Here is a 20,665-nt window from a genome sequence, read left to right as displayed (position 1 = left end):
GGGAGAGACTAGTAAATACACTAGTGATCCGTTTGTTTTGTTTTCCAAAGTTGATGGAGATTTTTCATCACCAGTCATTTATTATGTCTGAATATACAAGAATAGAAACTACTTATGATATACAACAATACATCGCTCGCGATACCTACACGCGAAGGTCATATTGAATAAAAAAGCATAAATAACTGAAACCAATCGTTCCCCTAGTGGAAATTGTCCAGCGCTCTTCATACAATAGACAGTTGATAAGTGAGAAATCACCACAGACTGTTGCTTATATCGTTTGTCAAAACGCCATGAAACTCTCACCAATTTTTGGGTCATTCAATTTATTTCCCTCCATCTTTCCTTCATTGCCGTTTTCTTCGGCGGTGATAGGGGGGGGGGGGGAGAGAAAGGGTAGAATAATGAATGACAATGTGATAACTTCTACCCGCTCTCCGTCGAAATTACCGCCTTAATCCAGGCTAAGCTCCATAGAAAGTGCACCTAACCTTGTTTATATATATATATATATATATATATATATATATACGGTGAGTGTCACTAGCAATGCAAACAAACAAACATAAAATATATTGTTTGTATGCTAATTTGTTCTTCTTAATAAAAAAACTTCAAAATGGATGCCACTCATAATGTACCCCTGTGCAATATGAACGACGAAATATACATGGAAATAAACAATTTTTCTTTTTTTTTTCTGTCATGCAGCTACACTGTTCATTAATTTTGGTGCTTACTATAAATCAGAAGGTTATTACTAACATGAAGCTGTTTCATTTGTGATGCAAAACATCCAAATTTGCCACCTCAATCTGGATTTTTCCCAAGGAATTGGAATTGGAATTGGAAAAAAAAATCCCAACAAAACGCCAAGATCAAGATCGTTTATCAGGAATTAATAGATATGATCATATGATACTTATTTGCCTTGAGATGTTCAACATCATAATATTTACTCTGATTTACTGAATTAAAAGGCTGAATGTTAGACGGTGACACAAAGGAAATATTTAGCAATGTTAGTACATTGCATTTGATTCATAACGGAAATAATGGGATGGGTCCATTTTAGTCAAGGGTCTTGTTTTACACCTGTTTGCCCCCACCTCAGTCTGCTGCTGCCCAGCCCTCGGTTCAGCGGCCCCTGTAATCCTGCAATCGCCTTATAAGGTACTTGGGGGTCACTGGGTGATTTTGCCATAGAGACAGGGTGAAGACATGGGGACTTGATTGAACACTCCTTTACAGAAGATCCAAAGCCCATTCTTACCAGCAACCATCCACAGAGCTGTCTGACAATAGGCATGCAGCTGATATTGTTGCCTCAATGCAGCCATGGCAGGTGAAAGGCTTCACTGTTCTCGAGGTAGATGGATTTTACCACCAGTTTTCTTTGAGCGAATGTGTTTGCGTATGTTGTCAAGGGAGCCTCTGAGATCTTTAAAGTGCTGCCTCATTCTGAAAGTAGTGCTATAACAACTTCACACTGCTCGTCTCTAATCTTCAGCACTTGCAGATTCAGGATTGCTCTAGGTAACCAGGTCAGCTGTATTAGGACTCTGAATGATGGCCTTCCCCAGGGTGGCTGTAAACTAACTCAACTCCATTTTAACATGTTGACATGACAATCACTTCATGTAGGAGGTTTGCTCGTGCAGATGATTTTGTCCTTACGTCTCATAGAAGGTCCTTGAATAACATCAGCCAAGTCCTGACCCATCTCAAGACAATGGAGGAGTACTTCACCTTCTGGGTACTTTGCCCCAACCTTTGAAAGGTTACCATGAGGTCCATATCTTCTATCTTAGTAACCATATTGCCAACGCTATGCTCAAGGTAGCCTTCTGTACCAAGCCTTCCAAGTAAAGGCTAAGGAGTTCCCTACCTATAGGCCCTACCTGGGAGTTTTGTTGAACTACACTCTCACTTACAGGGAACACATGAACAGCGCTGTAAATAAATCATTGGTCAAAATCATCTGGAAACTTGCAAGCACTTTGGGTAAAGAAAAAAAATCTTTTGTTTGTTCTGTCATCCATCTGTCCAGGTAGATGTAAGGCAGAACATCTTCAACAGGTTATGCACCTTGCTTTGGATGAATGAAGCGGAATATTTTACATGTATGAGATGAGACTCTCTCCACACACAGAACCTCAATTTTATGTCCTATTTGAGGGACAGAGAGTTTTCTTTCTAGTGGGAACGGTATGATCGCTTACAAACAGAATTGCTCCGTTCGAATAAGGAATTGAACCCGGATCCTTTAGATCTATAGAGGCTGACGTGCTACTGATTGAGCCAAACTTACCACCTCTGTACTACTATCCTAGCTCTTGTCTACTCAACTGCAGAGTATGCTGCTCATAAGTATGGGCCAGTAGCTGCCATACGAAGCGTATTGAGTACGTCTCTGAATTCAGGCACACCAAAACCCACCCTCCTTCACTGGCGCTCGATCACTCTTCTTCTGCTGGAAGGAAAGGAAGCAAATGTCACTAGTGCCGTCAACGCATACCATGGCCATCCAATCACGATAACCTGGGGGCATTTAATGAAGTGTTTTGTCTGACAAATTTGTCTGAAAATTTGCTCTTAGCCAATCACGCAAGGATTTTAGTAGCTTATAACAGTTTGTCAAAAAAAAAGAAAATCTGACAAAACGCTTCATGAAATGCCCCACTGAACAACCTGCCATCAATGCCTCTGAAATCCCACAAGCCAACCTGGATTTCCTCCCCGTCACTTGAAAGCTTTAACCCCAAAACTGGGTGGTGCAGATGCTGGTCTGATGTCATCTCTGATACCACCCAAGTTACCTAGAACACTGTCTCTGGCCTGACGCAACAAAACCAAAGGGCTTCAACGGATGGTGAAGCAAGTGTTCATGGTCACCCTTTGACCCTGTGAAGAAGTGGTGAACATCGTCAGATGTGGTTGTAATTAAAGCAATTGCAGGACTGATATGCATCTTTAGCCTGAGAATCCTGCAAATTTGGAGCTGATGTCGCCTGCTGCCAACTTAATATCGAATTAAAGAGATCTTTGAAGACAATGAAAATGACTGTTTCAGTTTTAAGACAGGACGGAATGACCTCATGATGTCAAAGTGTATATTATCAACACCTGGGAACTGTGAGAGAACTGAAAGGGGCACCTCACATTGCATCTTGGTTGATGTTCAATGAATAGTTTGTACGGTATTGTGTTTGGATATAGAACGGACAGTTTCGTAATAAGCCCTCACCAGTTTTGTTGTTGTTTTAATTAAAAAAAAAATCAAATTTGCTCGATGATATCAAGGCGGTACTCCTAGATTATATCATATCAACGTGATGAAGGTTATGATCCATTTCAAACTCGCCTCACGACCCCCCCCCCCACACACACTCCTTGCTGGAAAAAACAAATCTACATTGTGTAAAGGGGTTTTAATTTTTTCATTAATGTCAGATGTGTTTTTGTCAGTAACCATGCATGTATCTCTGCAGTACTGTACATGATAGGATTTTTCTGTACCTTACTAAAAATTGTTTTAGGGGAATGCATATTACAAACTTTGCTTTCTAGCTTCCTCTCCGTTTTCAATATTACTTTATGAATACCATGCATCTAGACTTCTGAATGCTATTGTGTTAGTATTGCATTTTTATATTCAATCTGCTTGTAAAATGATGGCAGATTGCTTTTTTGCCGGGTGATGTTTAGTGCACTTATATTCTTTGTTGAAAACAAAAATAAAACATATACAATTGTATTACACATAGTGAGGCTTATGAATACTAAATGCTCAAAACTCCATTCCGAATTTCTAGTGAAAATCCTAATTTAAACTGTTTGTCAAGAATATCCATCAGATATTATGATCAACACTAAATCTTGATGAACAATGGAGCTGCATGACAGAAAAAACAAAACAAAACAGCAAATTGGTTTCCTGTTTCAATATATGTTTTTTTGCCGTTCATATTCTACGGGATATTATATTTCCATGCATATATATATATATATATATATATATTATTTTTTTTTTTGCCATTCATATTGTATGTGAGCATAGGAATGGCGGCCAATTTTGAATTGCAAATGAGCTTTACATCCTACATGAACCAATATGAAATGAAAATTTTCTTGCATATGCAGACCGAGTAACTCTAGGAACAGAAATGTTCAAAGTTTGATGGAATAATTGGTCATAGAATACACATTATTGTGATTATCACGGTCAAATTGGTCAATTGGGGGGCATCAAATTGGCATATCTGGCGGCCATTTGGGATTTTTGTTTTGTTTTTTTGCATTTTGCCGAAAATGCTCAAGGGTACGCGAGTGCCATCTATCAGATTTGGAATCAGCACCATCAAATCGACAAGAAACCATCAAAAACATTGTATATATCAAAATACAAGGTTAGGTGCTTTCTAACCTGGACTACTTCCCATATAGATTGTTGTGCACTAGCACTTACATCTGTATCGAAGACCTTAAGTTTACGAGGATACCTACATAAACTTTTCACACTCATAACAATAATTGTATAACAAAAGCTATCATTGACTCCGTTTCTGAATATCAAAACGAATAGATTTACAGATGCACATGGCTTAGTAAAAGAATAATTAATCACCACCATTATAGCCAGTGTATGGGACTGCAGTAGAGACAATGCGCACTACCAATAATATAGTATCCCTCCTCGATGTTTACATTATAATCTATACTGTCTCCAGAAATGACAGGTGGTGGTGCTTGATAGAAATGCTGTTTTTCCAAATCTCTCTTGAATTCAGAAATTTCCAATCTATGGTCTATAATTCTGTTGCTCTGAGCAGCCTGATTATTAGAACCTTATTAAAGCAAATCTAAAGCGATAATGTCAAGGCATATTATTATTCAACTAGTCAATGGTCCATGTTACGCTGACAGCTGCTCAGGGTTTGCGTGACGTGTGGAAACAAACTTGAATTGTATTTTGAAACTTGTTTTGACTGGATTGATAACATGATTTGAATCCTGATGATGATGGGACAGTTCTACACCAATATCTTTCAATGGAAATGTTACGCCTATGTTATAATTTATTTGACTTGACAGACCTAATATGAAATTAATCGATAATATTTTGTAGGACACACTAAATTGATCTTATTATGTACACTATTGACTGTGTCGTACATGTAGATAAGGCTTGTTGAAAGGAGAAAACGAAGCTATTGCCTGTTTGAATTCATTACGATTTGAAATGAAACAATTTGAAATTCATTATTTTAGAATGTTCCAAACTTTTTTTTTAAATCGAATGTGATATTTTCATCGCAAAAATCAAGTGGCCAAACTTTGTAATCCGCTACAAACTACGCAGATTATAACATTATACGGCATGCAATAAACCCTTACCAACAACTTCTATATCCACAAAATCTTAAAATCAAAATCATAAAAGAAGGCAAGACACTTTCATTGAAATAAATCAGAAAATACTCAGTTTGCCTTCACCTAGCACAATTGCTATTTTAACTTTTACACACACAAGTACACAGCATTATTACTCAACGTAATACGAAAGAAGCCTATTTTTACGCCTGGATAATCGATAATGTGCAGTGTAACTCTCTCGCAATGTACTACACTTAAGTCAAAGGAAAATGTTAAAGCAATATTTCAAAATTATGATGATTCTCGGAAATTCCTTGCTGATAATTGAACATTTGGAAAACTTCTACTCTTGTTTAATTTACACTGCGAAGCCGTTTCCTTAAATTACATCTACAACAAGTTATTATATGTCCATGTATTCAAGAATCCATGAGCTGAATTTAGGCGATTGTGATGTTTGGGAACGGAATTCGGGGCAATGTGCTTCAATCCACCGTTAGTCAGTTTCATTATGAGGATTGAATGATTTGATGCCCTCTAGACTTGCAGAGATTTAAAAAAATGTTTGAATGTCACTTTTCATCTTTCAAGTCTTTTGGTATATACTACTCATCATGCGTAAGTTTCTGTATTGACATTACAATATTCACGTGGTTGACGTGTGTTGAAAGTGGCAGGGTAATACTGTTTTTGTTTGTTGATTGGTTGGTTTTAGAGTAGTGACAACGTTTCCCTTATATATTTCTTTCTTTCTTTTTTTGCAGCATCACACGATGCTGTAGTGTGCCCCCATCTCACCAAAGCTCCATGCCCTTCTGTGATGTCAGAAAATGGTGCCGTTATCCAGTACATCCCTAAACCCGTTAAGTCAGACGCGTACATTTTACCGCAGCTGCCACCAGGAATGAAACTTCCCGAAAACCCGACAAGATACATCTGCACGAGACCAGGTACGTCCTTAAAGGGATGACATAGTATTGGTTAAGCTGAGATTTCAGCCGTTAACTTTCTGCAAGATACTTAGAGACCACTTTATAAATTATTGAGAGCATACGATTCTAAAAGGAATTTCAAATTTATTTGATAAAAATCTTGTTTTTGTAATGGTTGAGATAATTATACCAAAACAGTGTAAAACAAAGCAATTCGGATAAACGGCGGGTCTCGTCTTCTATTACAATTGTTTTGTTTTGGATAACTCAGTCATTTTAAAACGAATTTTCATCAAATAGGCCTAAACTTGGAATTCCTCAATGTCCTCTGAGGATTATATGCTCTTACATATTTCACAACAGGTTTCTCATTGTCTCAAAAATTATCACGAAAAACGTTGAAAAGCCTAAAGCCTTAATGATCTCAAGCGAAATTTTACCAGTCATTAAATCTCAAGTAGGATCTATAGTATATCAGTGACTATGGTGTGCTAAGTGTGGATCACTGTTCCACTGTGCAGCTTGGTACGATACCATAAACAAGCTGTCTCTCTGTACTCTTTCATATTTCCCAACAGATGATGTGGTTGATGTGAAGTCAAATCATTCGTTTGTTCACAACTCATCGCATATCTGTTAGTGAAGTTGGTGAGGAGGAAAAGGTTATACTAGAATAACATAACCTCGCTTAAAAGACTAATGTACCGTTGTACTGACATACAACGTAAATGATATGCATCTGCATAGGGACCTATGCAATTCAAGCTTTACTTTTATAGGTTGCTCACATTTCCTGTTTGTGAAATTGCCTTTTCTCTTCAATGATTACGACTTTAACTCTTTTTCCAAATACTTCCTTTTCATTGTAGTCAGCGGTGCTGAGTGTTTTCCCTCTTTTTTAATGCACCAACCTACTGTTTCTTGTCGTTGTTTTTCTGTGTTTTTCTTGAGGAAAACGTGTTTGGTATGCAAAGTTATTAAGATTAAGAGTTTTATGTGTAGATTTATTGGTGTTGCATTATATTCGTGTATACATATAGGATAGGGCCTCATCCACGTCAAGCTCTGCGTATGATGTAGACAAGGCGCTTGTCCTTTATTTTTTGTGTGTGTTCCAGTGCCGTATAAATATACGGCACTGGTGTGTTCTATCCTATGTCGCCCTCTCGTGTTTATTAGGGAGCTTTAGATTTTAGACGCGCGGACGTTCAGAGGGAAAGAACAAAAACAAAAACATGTTCTGAGCGTGCGCAGAAGCGCGCGTCAAGTCGATCTATTTTTAGCTTTTGTCGCCTGAGTTTTTCACTACGCGTACTGGGCTATTTTTACATCCGCACAGTTTGCAACGTAGAGAACTACTTCATGTACCGATCATATGGGGGCGCGATTTTATTTTTTATACGTTGCGTCCCAGCGTAATCTAAAGCTACTTTTCAACGCGACGCAGGGGAGAGGAGAACGTCCAGCGCACTCGTCTCAAACTTCCGCGCGTCAAAATCTAAAGCTCCCTAGGCCCCAGTCACATAATGCTCTGCGTCCGGAGTTACGTCCAAAAAAGTCATTTTTCCTGCGGACTCTCGCGGATCCCTTGCCGTCACAAGAATTAAAAGAAATACGGACAAAATGCAGGCGATACGGACAGATACGATCAGATGCGGACACTTGCGTCCACTTACGGATAATCTTACGAATTGACACCTTATTTGTTTTTTCGACTTGCGTAAACTTCCGAATACTTCTGAATATTTGCGGAGAGTTGCGCATAGTTACAGATTGTTATGAATGATTATGGAAAATGTGTTTTCTCTGACGATCCGTGCTCAGTTAGTATATTATGACAACAAGGTTATCACATATTGGGCTGTCTTATATTGTACATAAGGGAAAAGGTGAAGTTGTGTCACGTACAACTCGTGAAGACTTTTTCGCATTCCTTTACTTTGTTTTACAGCAATAGAGGAAAAATGAAATTTTGAACTGTAAGTTTGATTTGATTTTGTGCAACTCAAATATGAATATAACATCACCAATGCCCAGTATACATAGCATAATTATACCATACACAAAATGTAATGTAGATCGATAAGTTTACAATAGAGTAGGAACAAATAAATTACAGTCATGGAATAGACAAGCTTTGCTTTACAAAGCTGTCATGGCTGTAATGTGCATCGATAGTCATGACCTACTGCGTTATGTTAAGGAGACTGATATAATAAAGTTACCGTAAAACTTGATAAGTTTCCAGATATAAAAAATAAACATCTGGACTTTAGAACACACCTCCATTTCAAAAATATAAAATAAAAAGTATTTAAAATTATCCTGCTGGCAATTATAGACGCTCACTACAGCTGATGCCTTCATGTATGTGGACATTGGACAGATGGGCTCCGGCTCTGATGCTGGGCTGTTTAAACAGAGACCTTAAAGGGGGTGGCTAGTACGTGATCAGTGGGAATCAGTGGGAATACTGGGGGACGATTGTTCCAATCCTTGTGGGGTTCATTTAAGAGTACATTATATATCTCTTGTTGTGTGAAAATTATTTGCTTCAGAATGGCCTGATATTCAAGTAATGTGCAGTTCAATGTTTCCAGGTTAGCATGCCTGTACAGTGACGGGGCGATCGTTAAAGGCCCGTTAACTATCGCCCCGATACTGTACAGGCATGCACATTACTTGAATATGAGACCATTCTGAAGCAAATAATTTTCACACAGAAATAGATATTACTCTTAAATGAATTCCACAGGGATTGGAACAATCATCCCCAGCATTCCCACTGATTCCCACTGATCAGTTACTAGCCATTCTCTTTAAGACTTTTTAGAAATACAGTCGTTCTCATTTTATATAGTTTATCGCTGCCCCACATCCTCCCCGGCCAGAAAAGTAAATAATATGCTGTAACCCCATTCCCTACCCAAAATACTGACCCTTTTCGAATAACATACATTCAGAGAGTGCAAGAAAAATAAGTTCAGCACCAAGGGTCAACAATGTCATCTGTATATAGGTGCCACCTAAAATGACCATATTTTGCGGGAGAAATTATTTCATAAGTTGACCATGCAGCCGTTCTGCCACTCCACCGCTCCGACTTAGTTGCAGTGTTCCTTCAAATACAATGCGCTGCAGCTTAACAACACGGTGGTGTACTAGTAATTTACCATAAGTCTCTATTCCCATGGGAGATGAAAACGGGAAATGCCAAAGGACGCAATTGTCCGCAGCATCCGTAACTGTCCGCAAATGTCCGTAAGCAGTCGCAAGTGTTGTGATACGTTAACTTGCGGTTAATTTCGGATACTTACGGTGGACGGGAATAAACGCAAATGGACGGGAGGTAAACTTATTTGCGGATGATCTGCGTCTAAGCTACGGATCGTTACGTTCAGTTACGGAAAGTTACGTTTAGATACGGTTACTTGCGTAAGTCTGCATCCATGGAGTCCCTCTGCGAAATTTCGAACATTTCAAAATTTCGCAGGCTTGGTCCCGTCATTTTGCGTTCCTTTACGAATTAGTTACGGACAGTTACGTCTACATACGTCCCTGCGGATGCCTGCGTCCACGCTGCGTCCCCCTGCGTCCACTCATCCGTATCTATCCGCGGCGGACGTAACCCATAGTAAGGCATTGTGTGACTGGACATCATAACCGCATAAGCCTATCGCACCGCGCGACGTACGAATCGTTGACAGCCCACAAATCGCGACACCCCACAAATTGCTATATAGGTTGCCTCTGCGATCTACGAGCCCTTTCTGATATTGAGCTACAGAGGGCGGTTTACTGTTAATGATAATTGTGGAAAAAAATACCGCACGGGCAGCGTATGTTTTATTTACACCACTGCTTCGCCAAAATTCCCCGAAATACGCAAGAAACGGCTCGCGGGCAAGTCTAATCTGTGCGCTCAAGGCGATATACATATTTTTTTTTTTCCAGTATGGGAAGTCTTTGACTTTATTACTCTCTCTAGCCTTGAGCCTGACGGAATAAACCGTTACAAACTTAATATACTTTAGAAATTAAGAGCAAAAATGAAAACAAGATGTTGAGCAAGACCCCGAATGGGAGTCGAACCACCGGACCTTCTGATCATCAGTCCTAGCTCTGACACACCGTGCCAAAGCGAGGCGATGCCGACAACGGTGGTCATTGTGCGTAAGAAGTAGGCCCTATGCGAACACAATTTGTCTTAGGTATAGAGTCCCCATAGTCTTAGGGCGCTAGCCGTCTCTGTGGGTTTTTTTTTTTTTTTTTTATATAGTGGCGGAGCAGTGGTGTAAATAAAAAATACGCGCACGGGCAGCAGCTGCCAGGGCTACTTATGATGACGATCCCCTGTTTTGATTTCTCCTTTGTTAACATATAGATACAAAATATCTTAACCTGCTGCTTTGATTCATGTTACAAACTGGTGTTGTTATAAAATTGATTATTGTTATGTTCATTTAAATGTTATACGTTCCCTGTTTTGCATACTCAATATCATTTTGGTTTCATTTGTTATTGTACTTGGAGAGAGAAAATGCAGCTATGGAACCAAACCAAGACAAAAATGTCTTGTCTCATGCTGTATGTATTGTATTGTTATGTTGTTTTATATCTGTATATTGTATTATTGACATATTTGTGCTTGGGATTTTGAACAATAAAAGCAAATGAAAAACCAAGTGAACTGCAAGACAATCAGGTAAAGAAATTTTAAAACGAAGTTGCCTATTTAAAAAAAAAATAATCAGAGGAATGATATACATGTTTACACATTTATCTTTTATACATTCTTGTGAAAACAGCCTGTCTGTCTGACCCGTGTCTTCATCAGTCCCAGTGTACTGAGATGGACGACGGTTTCAGCTGCAAGTGTCTCGATGGTTGGCAAGGCAAACGATGTGAAAAAGGTGGGAAACAGAATATCTTTTGTAGTAAATTTAGTTAGACATCTTCTTGTTAAATAACTTTATGCAGAAGATTATCTCATGTGGTAGATTCCGTTGTATGGATATGTTGATTTTGATCTCTTTTTTTTTTTAATTATAAAACGTGTGATACAAGTATCGTATGTATTCTACACTCTATGGCCCGAATTCACGAAGGTGGTACAAATGAAACCATGGTTTAAACCATGGACAAAAACTATGGAGCGCCAAGTGTCGCATGGAATATTTCGTTACGAAATCAGTCATTTCGTCAATGAAATGATTATTTTGTAACGAAATGACAACATTTTGTCACTAAATGAACATTTCGTCCACGAAATGATAATTTCGTTAACGAAACGATCATTTTGTCGACGAAATGACCAATTTCATAAAGAAATATTCCGTGCGACACTTGGCGGTCCATGGTTTTTGTCCGTGATTTAAACCATGGTTTCATTTGTACCACCTTCGTGAATTCGGGCCTATTAGTTTTGCTGTAATCATATGCTAGTTTTGAATTGTACCCTACATGGCTGAGGATTTCTCTTTTATTTTCGTGTCTATGTATATTTCATTTGAGATATTCTTTTTTGGGGACTTCTGATCACTCCTCTCAGCTACTTTCATCGAAACTGTGAGGATCCTTGGAGGAGACAGAAATGAAGGGAGAATCGTCTTTGCACCTCGTTACAGCCCAGACAAATTTAGACTTATACACCAAAGTGGGTGGACGGCACTTGCATCTCGTCTGTTTTGCCAGTACCTCGGATTCCAAGGAGCTTACGGAACAGTTAATGGGAACTTCTACGGCGAATCGTCACAGGATGTGTACGCAAAAGTGGGTGTGGTCAGTTGCCCAACAAATGCCGCGAATATCACCGACTGCTGGATGGACGAAGAGACTGATGATGGCGTGGATGCTACCATCGGCATTGTATGTTGTTCAGGTGAGATGTTTCATATTTACGTATGACAGTTAAGTTTGCGTGTTTGTTTGTCTGTTCTCATTTTCCCTCTAAAAATATGGCTGGATCGCCCGTATGCAGCTGTCATATTTGGGTTTCTATGGTGTCCATGCAGTTGTATGCACTTGGGGCTGACCGTATGTCATACGTAAGTATACATGCAGTTTAATGCTCATTGGTATAGGATGATCTTAGTATAGGATTAGAAGGATAGAAGTTAAAAAGAAATCATATATCCACACACGCACACATACCAATTGCATATGAAATCTCTCTCTCTCTCTCTCTCTCTCCATTATATATATATATATATATATATATATATATATATGATATATTATATATATATATACATATATTATATATATATATATATATTATGTATATGATATATTATATAATTATATATACTATATATATTTTTTTTTCATCACTTTATTGATATACAAATCGAACAAAGGAATACATCAATACAAAACACAAAAGCCCAGGACATAACTGGATAAACAGAATAAGGAGGGCATATACATAAATATCACACAATGTTACGGAAGATTTACGAATATAAATACACATAACTTTGACAGAATCCTACACATATTCAAAGGGTGAAAAATATTGTATAAGCAGACAAAAGGATAAGAAATGAGACCAGAAAGACTAAGAGTAGAGAAAATGGAAACTAAGAAAGAGAAAGGAGAAAAGTAATATAGCATGAAGAAGAAGAAGAAGAAGAAGAAGAAGAAGAAGAAGAACAAGAACAAGAACAAGAAAAAAAAACTAGGCAAGTGTAGTACATACTTAAAAAATGATACACTTTTCTCTTGACGGCATTTAACATACCTATTGAATATTAACAAACATTTGCATTAATTTATATTCCAGTGAGTCCAATATATAATAGAGTGGGGCGATTCCGCATACTAATTATATGTATATATGTGACCGTGCACATCAAAACGAACATAATGTCGCACACACTGATTTTGCGTGAGGACTGAAAATAAGTGAAATGGGTCAACCTAGCCGAACTTGATTTTTTCATATTTTCTGAAAGAGCTGGTCTTCTTTTACATTATGCTAAAATTTGGTATCATAAAACGGGCAGGAAAAAGTGTTTTTTAGCAGTTTATCTCGAACATTTTTGGTAGAATAGTGTGATTAGGTGTGTCTTTAGAATCCCTTTTTCATTTCTTAAAAACCTTGTCCACACTCTTCACTTTCAACTCTAATAACTTTTGAAAGGATAGTGCTACTGCTTTGAAGGTTGGCATTAATTATGGACAGAATGTGTTAATGAGGCATGCTTAATTTCAGTATAATCTGATAATCCCTTTATTGTTGTTACTCTGGTGGTTTACTTCCTGCTTTTTGTCCCATTCATCGCACAGCCAGCATGGTTTGGTAAAGATTAAGCGCTTGAATAGACACTGTACTTCAGAGCCTCTTTTCTCAGTTCACACTTTTCCTGAGTTTGTGCTTTCTTCCCAATATTTAGATAGGTTAGGAGAGTCCATTTGATTTGAGTTATACATCATTTTAAAGCTTAAAGTCTGCTCTTTCAGAATATGGTCTTAACTAAAAATTCATGTGTGGCGACTTTTTGTTTGTTTTGAGGTGCAGGGTCACATATAGATTTGTCTATATTAGGTGCGTTTATATGCATAATACTAGTAGTTTCATTCATGATTCATGTATATTCATGGTTTATATATATATATATATATATATATATATATTTTTTTTTTTTTTTTAACTAAACTGAATTGACGGTAAGAATGTTTGTCTCATATTTTCCCTCAGAGAGTCCCAGCATGTCTCCTGGTAGTCCTCTTGGTCTCGAAAATGGCGCCATTCCAGACTCCAGCATCACCGCTTCATCCTGCCACAGTGCTGGCCTTTGCACCCAACACTCTCGTCTCAACGGACCGGAAGCGTGGAGTACCAGCGTCCTAAACACATATCAGTGGTTGCAGGTTCAGTTCGGATCGAACTTTCTGGTGTCTGGTATCATCACACAGGGAAGGGCCTCATATCAGTATGACCATTATGTCACGTCATATAAACTGTCCTCCAGCGTAGACAGCATAGTTTGGATAGATTATATGGATAGTTTCACAGGCAGCGTTAAGGTAAGTTTGATGCCTCTGAAACCAATTATGTTCATACTGGCGAAGGTAGGGTTGTGACACACACAAAATTTAGAACAAATATAACCATCTTGCAGATGATGATTAAAGGATTCTCTAAATAAAACCAAATTAATATCACCGCTTCCAAACATTAGGGAGCTTTAGATTTTAGACGCGCGGACGTTCAAAGAGAAAAAAACATGATCTGAGTGTGCGCAGTAACTTGATCCGCGCTACTGCGCACGCTCAGATCGTGTTTTTTTTCTCTTTGAACGTCCGCGCGTCTAAAATCTAAAGCTCCCTATTATCTACCCGTCAACATTATCAAGAGCCGCGTCAAGGCTACACGTAAAGAAATGAGAATGATATGGTAGTAGCTTTTAAACCCAATTTATTGTAATACCGTGCACCTATCGTACATTCGAAGGTATTATACTAGTAGTGTGATATAATAATAAGGTTCGAAAAAATATTCATGACCTAAAATTTACGTTCGTGTGAACAGCTAGCTAGTTTGAGTTCGTCTCACTGTATGCACTTAACAGATACCTTTTTTAAAGTAATTGTTTATAAATTGTTGCCGTTTGTTCACTAGTGGTTTTCATAACTTTCTTGCCATCGAAGGTATTCCCGGCTAATTATGATAGGACTAGTCAAGTGAGACACTACTTCAGGAGAGCCATGACTGCGCGATATATTCGACTCCATCCAAATACTTACCACGGTTACATGAGTCTCCGACTGGAGCTGATGGGCTATGGACCTTTGCAAGATGATATCGGTAGATATTCTTGATTTTTTAGACATGTAAACACACACTAATAACAGTATATGCACGGTCCCAACTTTGTAACAGGCTATGTCGACACCGCGAACAGGGCAACAATGTAAACACGCATTATGTGTGTATAAAATGCTGGTGTGTGTGTGTGTGTGTGTGTGTGTGTGTCCAAATAGTGTGTATATCAATTTTAGCAGAACCACTTCCATCAGCTGGGAAGTCTGTCAAACTACGTATAAATTGAAAAAAGTAAACCGTTTTAAACTGATTGACCGGAGAAGGCATGAACGAATGGATTACACATTCTAATAATTGGTATGATTGTAATGTGAATTTATCCTGAAAAAAAAAAAGTTTGCGAGAAGTGGTTCACTTTACCTGTAGGGCGAAGGCATGTTAGTATTGAAAATGAAGGTAAACAGTAAGATACAATTTGACACACACTCACACACAAGCACACTAATTCCATATTTTCTAAACTATTTGCTTTGATTGAGGACAGATATCTGAAATATAGCTTATTTTGTTTTATATTTGTGCAGCATTTCCATGTAATTACTCTGGATTAAACTTAATTTTAATTTTCACTTTTTTTTCACAACGTATTCACAACGTAGCAGTGCATAAGCGAGTTTCTGTACGATGGTCACTGTGTTGTGTTGGTTTGTTCTATTTGTTTATTGATTATTATTTACTCCGGTTCCCAAGTAAAAAAAAAATAAATAAATAAAATAGATAGCATTGTTTGATTTGTTTGTTTTTATTTTCTTTTCATCATAGTTGTACACATAGATGGAATTTCCTTTTGGCAATATTACAGGATATGTCGATATACAGATAACAAGATAACAAGAAAATGACTCAATTTCATTACCATAATTTACATCATAGGTATAAAGACTTACACCGTACCGTAAATTGATCGAAAGTAATAGCAAAGCCACGTTTGTCCTTGTCTAATGTCGGCTCAAATTTTTGTGTATGTATGTTTTTGCTGTCGTCTCGGAAACCCACAGAGACACTGGATTTATTCTTATTATGTTTTGTGTGTTCTATGTCTTTTTCTGTCCATGCTTCTCAGTGTTCTTACTTACCTTATTCTGCCCTTTCTCGTTTCACGTTCTACGTCTCTTCAGCGATCTTCTGCTTATCATGATTTTGACGTCACCCATGTTCGTAGATTACTCCAGCGTCTCGCCACATCCCGGCGACTGGGTATTTTCTTGTATCGTCCACTTATTCATGACATCCTAGTTTTGTTAATAACGCAGACTTTTAAAGATTCGTCTCGTATTTTTAATTATGGCTAATTTTCTGAATGCTCCATTTCATTCCGTATCGAACGATGATTTTTTTGAATTGTTTAGGAACACAAGCTTAGATTCTGACCCAGTTAGTGGGTTAACCAGTACACGAACTACCCCTTGCGATGATTTTGTTACCGATAGCCTGAATACAGCTGCAAATGAATTGCCTCATGATCTTAGTAATGATTTCACTCAAAATATGTTGTGCAATTATATTACAGTGAATCAATGCAAAGATATGATTCATAATTTTTCAGAGGACACGTTTTCTTTGTTACATTTAAATATAAGGAGTTTGAATAAACATTTTGATGATTTAAAATTTCTATTAGAATCTGATGCAAGCCAGTCGCTATCCGTTATCGGATTAAGTGAGACATGGTTAGCTTCCAATACAGAAAATTATTTCGCAATTGAGGGTTATAATTTGTTTGTTAACAATAGGATTGATAAGAATGGAGGGGGCGTTGCATTGTACATATCACGTTCTTTTGATACTATTGTTCATGAAGATATTTCTAGAATGGACAATATTGTTGAATCTTTGTTTATAGAAATTCTTATCCCAGGATGTAGAAATCTTATGGTAGGCATTATATACAGACCTCCTAATTCAAACGCCAATGATTTTTTAACTTATTTTTCAGATCTTGATAATTCACACGTTTTCCGAAATAAGGATTGCTTTTTACTCGGTGATTTCAATATTAATTTGCTGAAGTCTGAGCAAGATAATATCTCTAGTGATTTTCTTCACACACTTCTGTCCTCGTCCTTTCTTCCTCTTATTTCTAAACCCACACGTGTTACAGATCGCTCTGCCACCCTCATTGACAACTTGTTTTGAAATATTCTACCCCTCCCTGACTCTTTTATAATCCTTTCAGATATGACTGATCATTTTCCAATAATGACTTGTTTTACTCTTAAAACACCAGCTAATATTAAACCTATTTCACCTCTTTTGTTTAGACGTAGAGTTTCACCTGAAAAGTTAGCTAGTTTTCATGTGGCTTTCGAGAACGCTGACTGGTCAGGAGTATTTGGCAGCGATGATGTTAATATATCCTTTTGTAATTTTATGGAAACTTTTAATCATCATTTAGATGATGTAATCCCAAAACAAAGAAATAGAACAGAGGATAAAAAGACACGTAGATTACCTTGGATTTCCAGATCAATTCTTCGTTCAATTGATAGAAAAAATCGTTTGTATTACAAGTACAGATTGGAAAAAACTGAGCGATCGAAGAATAGATATACATCATATAAAAATACACTGACAATGATTTTACGTTCTGAAAAGAAAAGATATTACTTTAAGCAATTATCGAAATATAAGTTTGATATGAAAAATACTTGGAAAGTCCTAAAACAGGCCATGAATGTTCCGAGTAAACACTCTGACATTGATAAAATTAAATTGAATGATGAATTGATTAATGATCCTCTTCATATTGCAAATATTTTTAATTCTTATTTTTCAAAAATAGGCGAAAATTATGCTCAAAACATTCCTGCAACAGATTCTCATTTTACTGAATTTTTAGGTCAGCGTAATTCTGATTCCATATTTTTTATACCTACTAACAGATTTGAAATTATTGATATAATTTTTTCTTTTGAAAATAAACGAAATTCTGGTTATAATGAGATAGATAATTTCATACTTAAGGGTGTTATTTCCTCGATTGCTGATCGACGTGCTCATATATTTAATTTGTCAATTTTTAATGGTGTGTTCCCTGATAAAATGAAATTAGCTAAAGTAATCCCAATATTCAAGGCAGGCGATAAGTTCGAAGTCAGCAATTATCGCCCAATTCCATTATTATCGTCATTGTCTAAGGTTTTAGAAAAACTTATTTACAAGAGAATGATCAATTTTTTGTAGGTACACGACGTTTTTACGAATTTTTAAGTTTGGTTTTCGTGAGAAACATAGTACTACGCATGCTCTTTTGCATTTTGTTGATAGAGTTGTTCACGCAATCGATAACCATTCTCATTTAGTTAGTATTTTCTTGGACTTCTCCAAGGCCTTCGACACTATCAATGATGATATTTTACTTTATAAGTTATCGCATTATGGAATACGTGGGAAGGCCTTGGAGTGGTTCAAGAGTTATTTAGTTGATAGAAAACGATTCGTTACAATTAAAAACAATGATTCCGTTGTCAGAGAAGTTAAATGTGGTGTCCCACAGCGAAGTCTCTTAGGGCCGTTATTGTTCATTATTTATATCAATGATTTTTGTCGCGTATCCGACGACCTCTCTTTTATTCATTTTGCAGATGACACTAATGTATTTTTTGCCCATAATAATATTGATTTTCTCTTTCATAAAATTAACATTGAATTGAAAAAAGTGACAAATTGGGTCAGGGCCAATAGGCTATCACTCAATGCTCAAAAAACAAAATATATGCTTTTTAGTAATACTGTTGATAGTTTAAGTACAAATATAGTATTAGATGACTCTCATCTACAAAGAGTCTCACATATCAAATTTTTGGGTGTCATTGTGGACGAAAAACTTTCCTGGAAATCACATGTTGATAATGTCTGCAATATAATTTCACGTAATATAGGCATTGTAAATAGATTGAAATTTCATATTCCACAAAAATCATTACTTATGCTATATTCGTCGTTAATATTGCCTCATCTTAATTATGGAATATTAGTTTGGGGCAACATGCATCAGAATTTATTAGAGAGAGTGTTCCTCTTACAAAAGAAAGCTCTCCGTGTTATCTGTTATTCCCCTGTACGTTCTCATACAAATATGTTGTTTGCCTCCAACAAGCTCTTAAAAATTGCAGATTTGTTTTTGTTTAATTTAGGGCAATTTATGTACAAGTATTGTAATAACTTGCTTCCGTCTATTTTTGACTCTATTTCCTAAAAAATCAATCATTTCATGAATATCCTACTAGGCGTTCCAATGAATTTCACTGACCTCTTTTAAGAACGATTTTTGCTAAAAAACACACTTATTTTTGTAGGCCCAAATTATTGGAATTCTTTGAATTAAGACATAAAAAACGCTCCATCCATATATTCTTTCAAGAGGAGACTGAAGTCTTTTTTATTGCAATCGTGACTTTACAATACCGAATTAACCATTTGGCCTTTTTCTCAGCTACACTTACCTGCTCACTTTGTCCCCTCTTCAAAGAATTAATGGTATCTTTTTCCTGGATGCTCGCAATGTTGTCACCTATGCCATTTTGCCCATAGCGTCTTGAAGTTGACTTTCCGTATGCTACTCCTGTTCATACGTCCCTCTATTTTCTATTTTCTATTTTCTTGTCTTTTTTCAGGCGTCAAAATATTACTTTTCCCCTACAACTATCCTCTTATTCTCTTGGCATGCTTCTGCCGAAGATCGCTGTTTCTGTTGTGCATTCTTGTCTGCTATTTTGTCTTCAGTTTGTCAGTCTTGTCCATCCCGTTTGTCTTGTACAACCTTTTTTTTTTCAGTAGTTGTCTCGTTGTCTAGTCCTGTTTCATGTTTGTTCGCGTCTATGAAAGTGTATATCTGGTAATCTAATTTTCAGTGGGCTTTCAGACTTCTTCCACTTTATTATCTTTTGTATCCAGACTTCTTCCACTTTGTTATCTTTTGTATCTACGATGATTCGATTCCATCAACGTTCTTTTCCAGAGGGGCCCACACACTACAAGCTCTGTCTTTTTAGTGGGTCCCTCCATTTTTCGCACGGTATACATGTACTTCACTTCGATCACTTCTGTTGCTTTTTTACTATACAATGTATGATTACTATAGGTCCTCAATTATTGTACAGTCTGTTCATTTCACTATGTTCTATTTACCTTGTTCTCTGTTATCAAAAGAAGTGAAACATATGTTATGTCGAAAAAATGAAATAAACTTTGTATGTCCGTTTTTGTATAAGGCCATTCGGTATGTTTTTATTACAGATTTAAGAAGCACGCTTTTTGTGAACAAACTTTGACATGATAATGGAGCTCACAATTTCACTTCGCGCATCTTAATTAAAAGGTCATTTGCATAATCAGGTAGTTGGTTTTCAACTTCACTGAGATAACCATCCTTCATAATGTAACAACAATATCTATAATCACTATAATTATGGTGCTTGTGAGCCTATCCGCTTGGCAAGCGTGCCTGTATTTGGTGATACTAATAGAAAAGGAAGTTAACGTTATCTATACAAAAATGAAAGCATAGATGTGTAATAAAGTG

Source organism: Diadema setosum, chromosome 10 (genome assembly GCF_964275005.1).
Source record: "Diadema setosum chromosome 10, eeDiaSeto1, whole genome shotgun sequence".
In the NCBI taxonomy this organism is placed as follows: domain Eukaryota; kingdom Metazoa; phylum Echinodermata; class Echinoidea; order Diadematoida; family Diadematidae; genus Diadema; species Diadema setosum.
Note: the sequence above shows the minus strand (reverse complement) of the source record.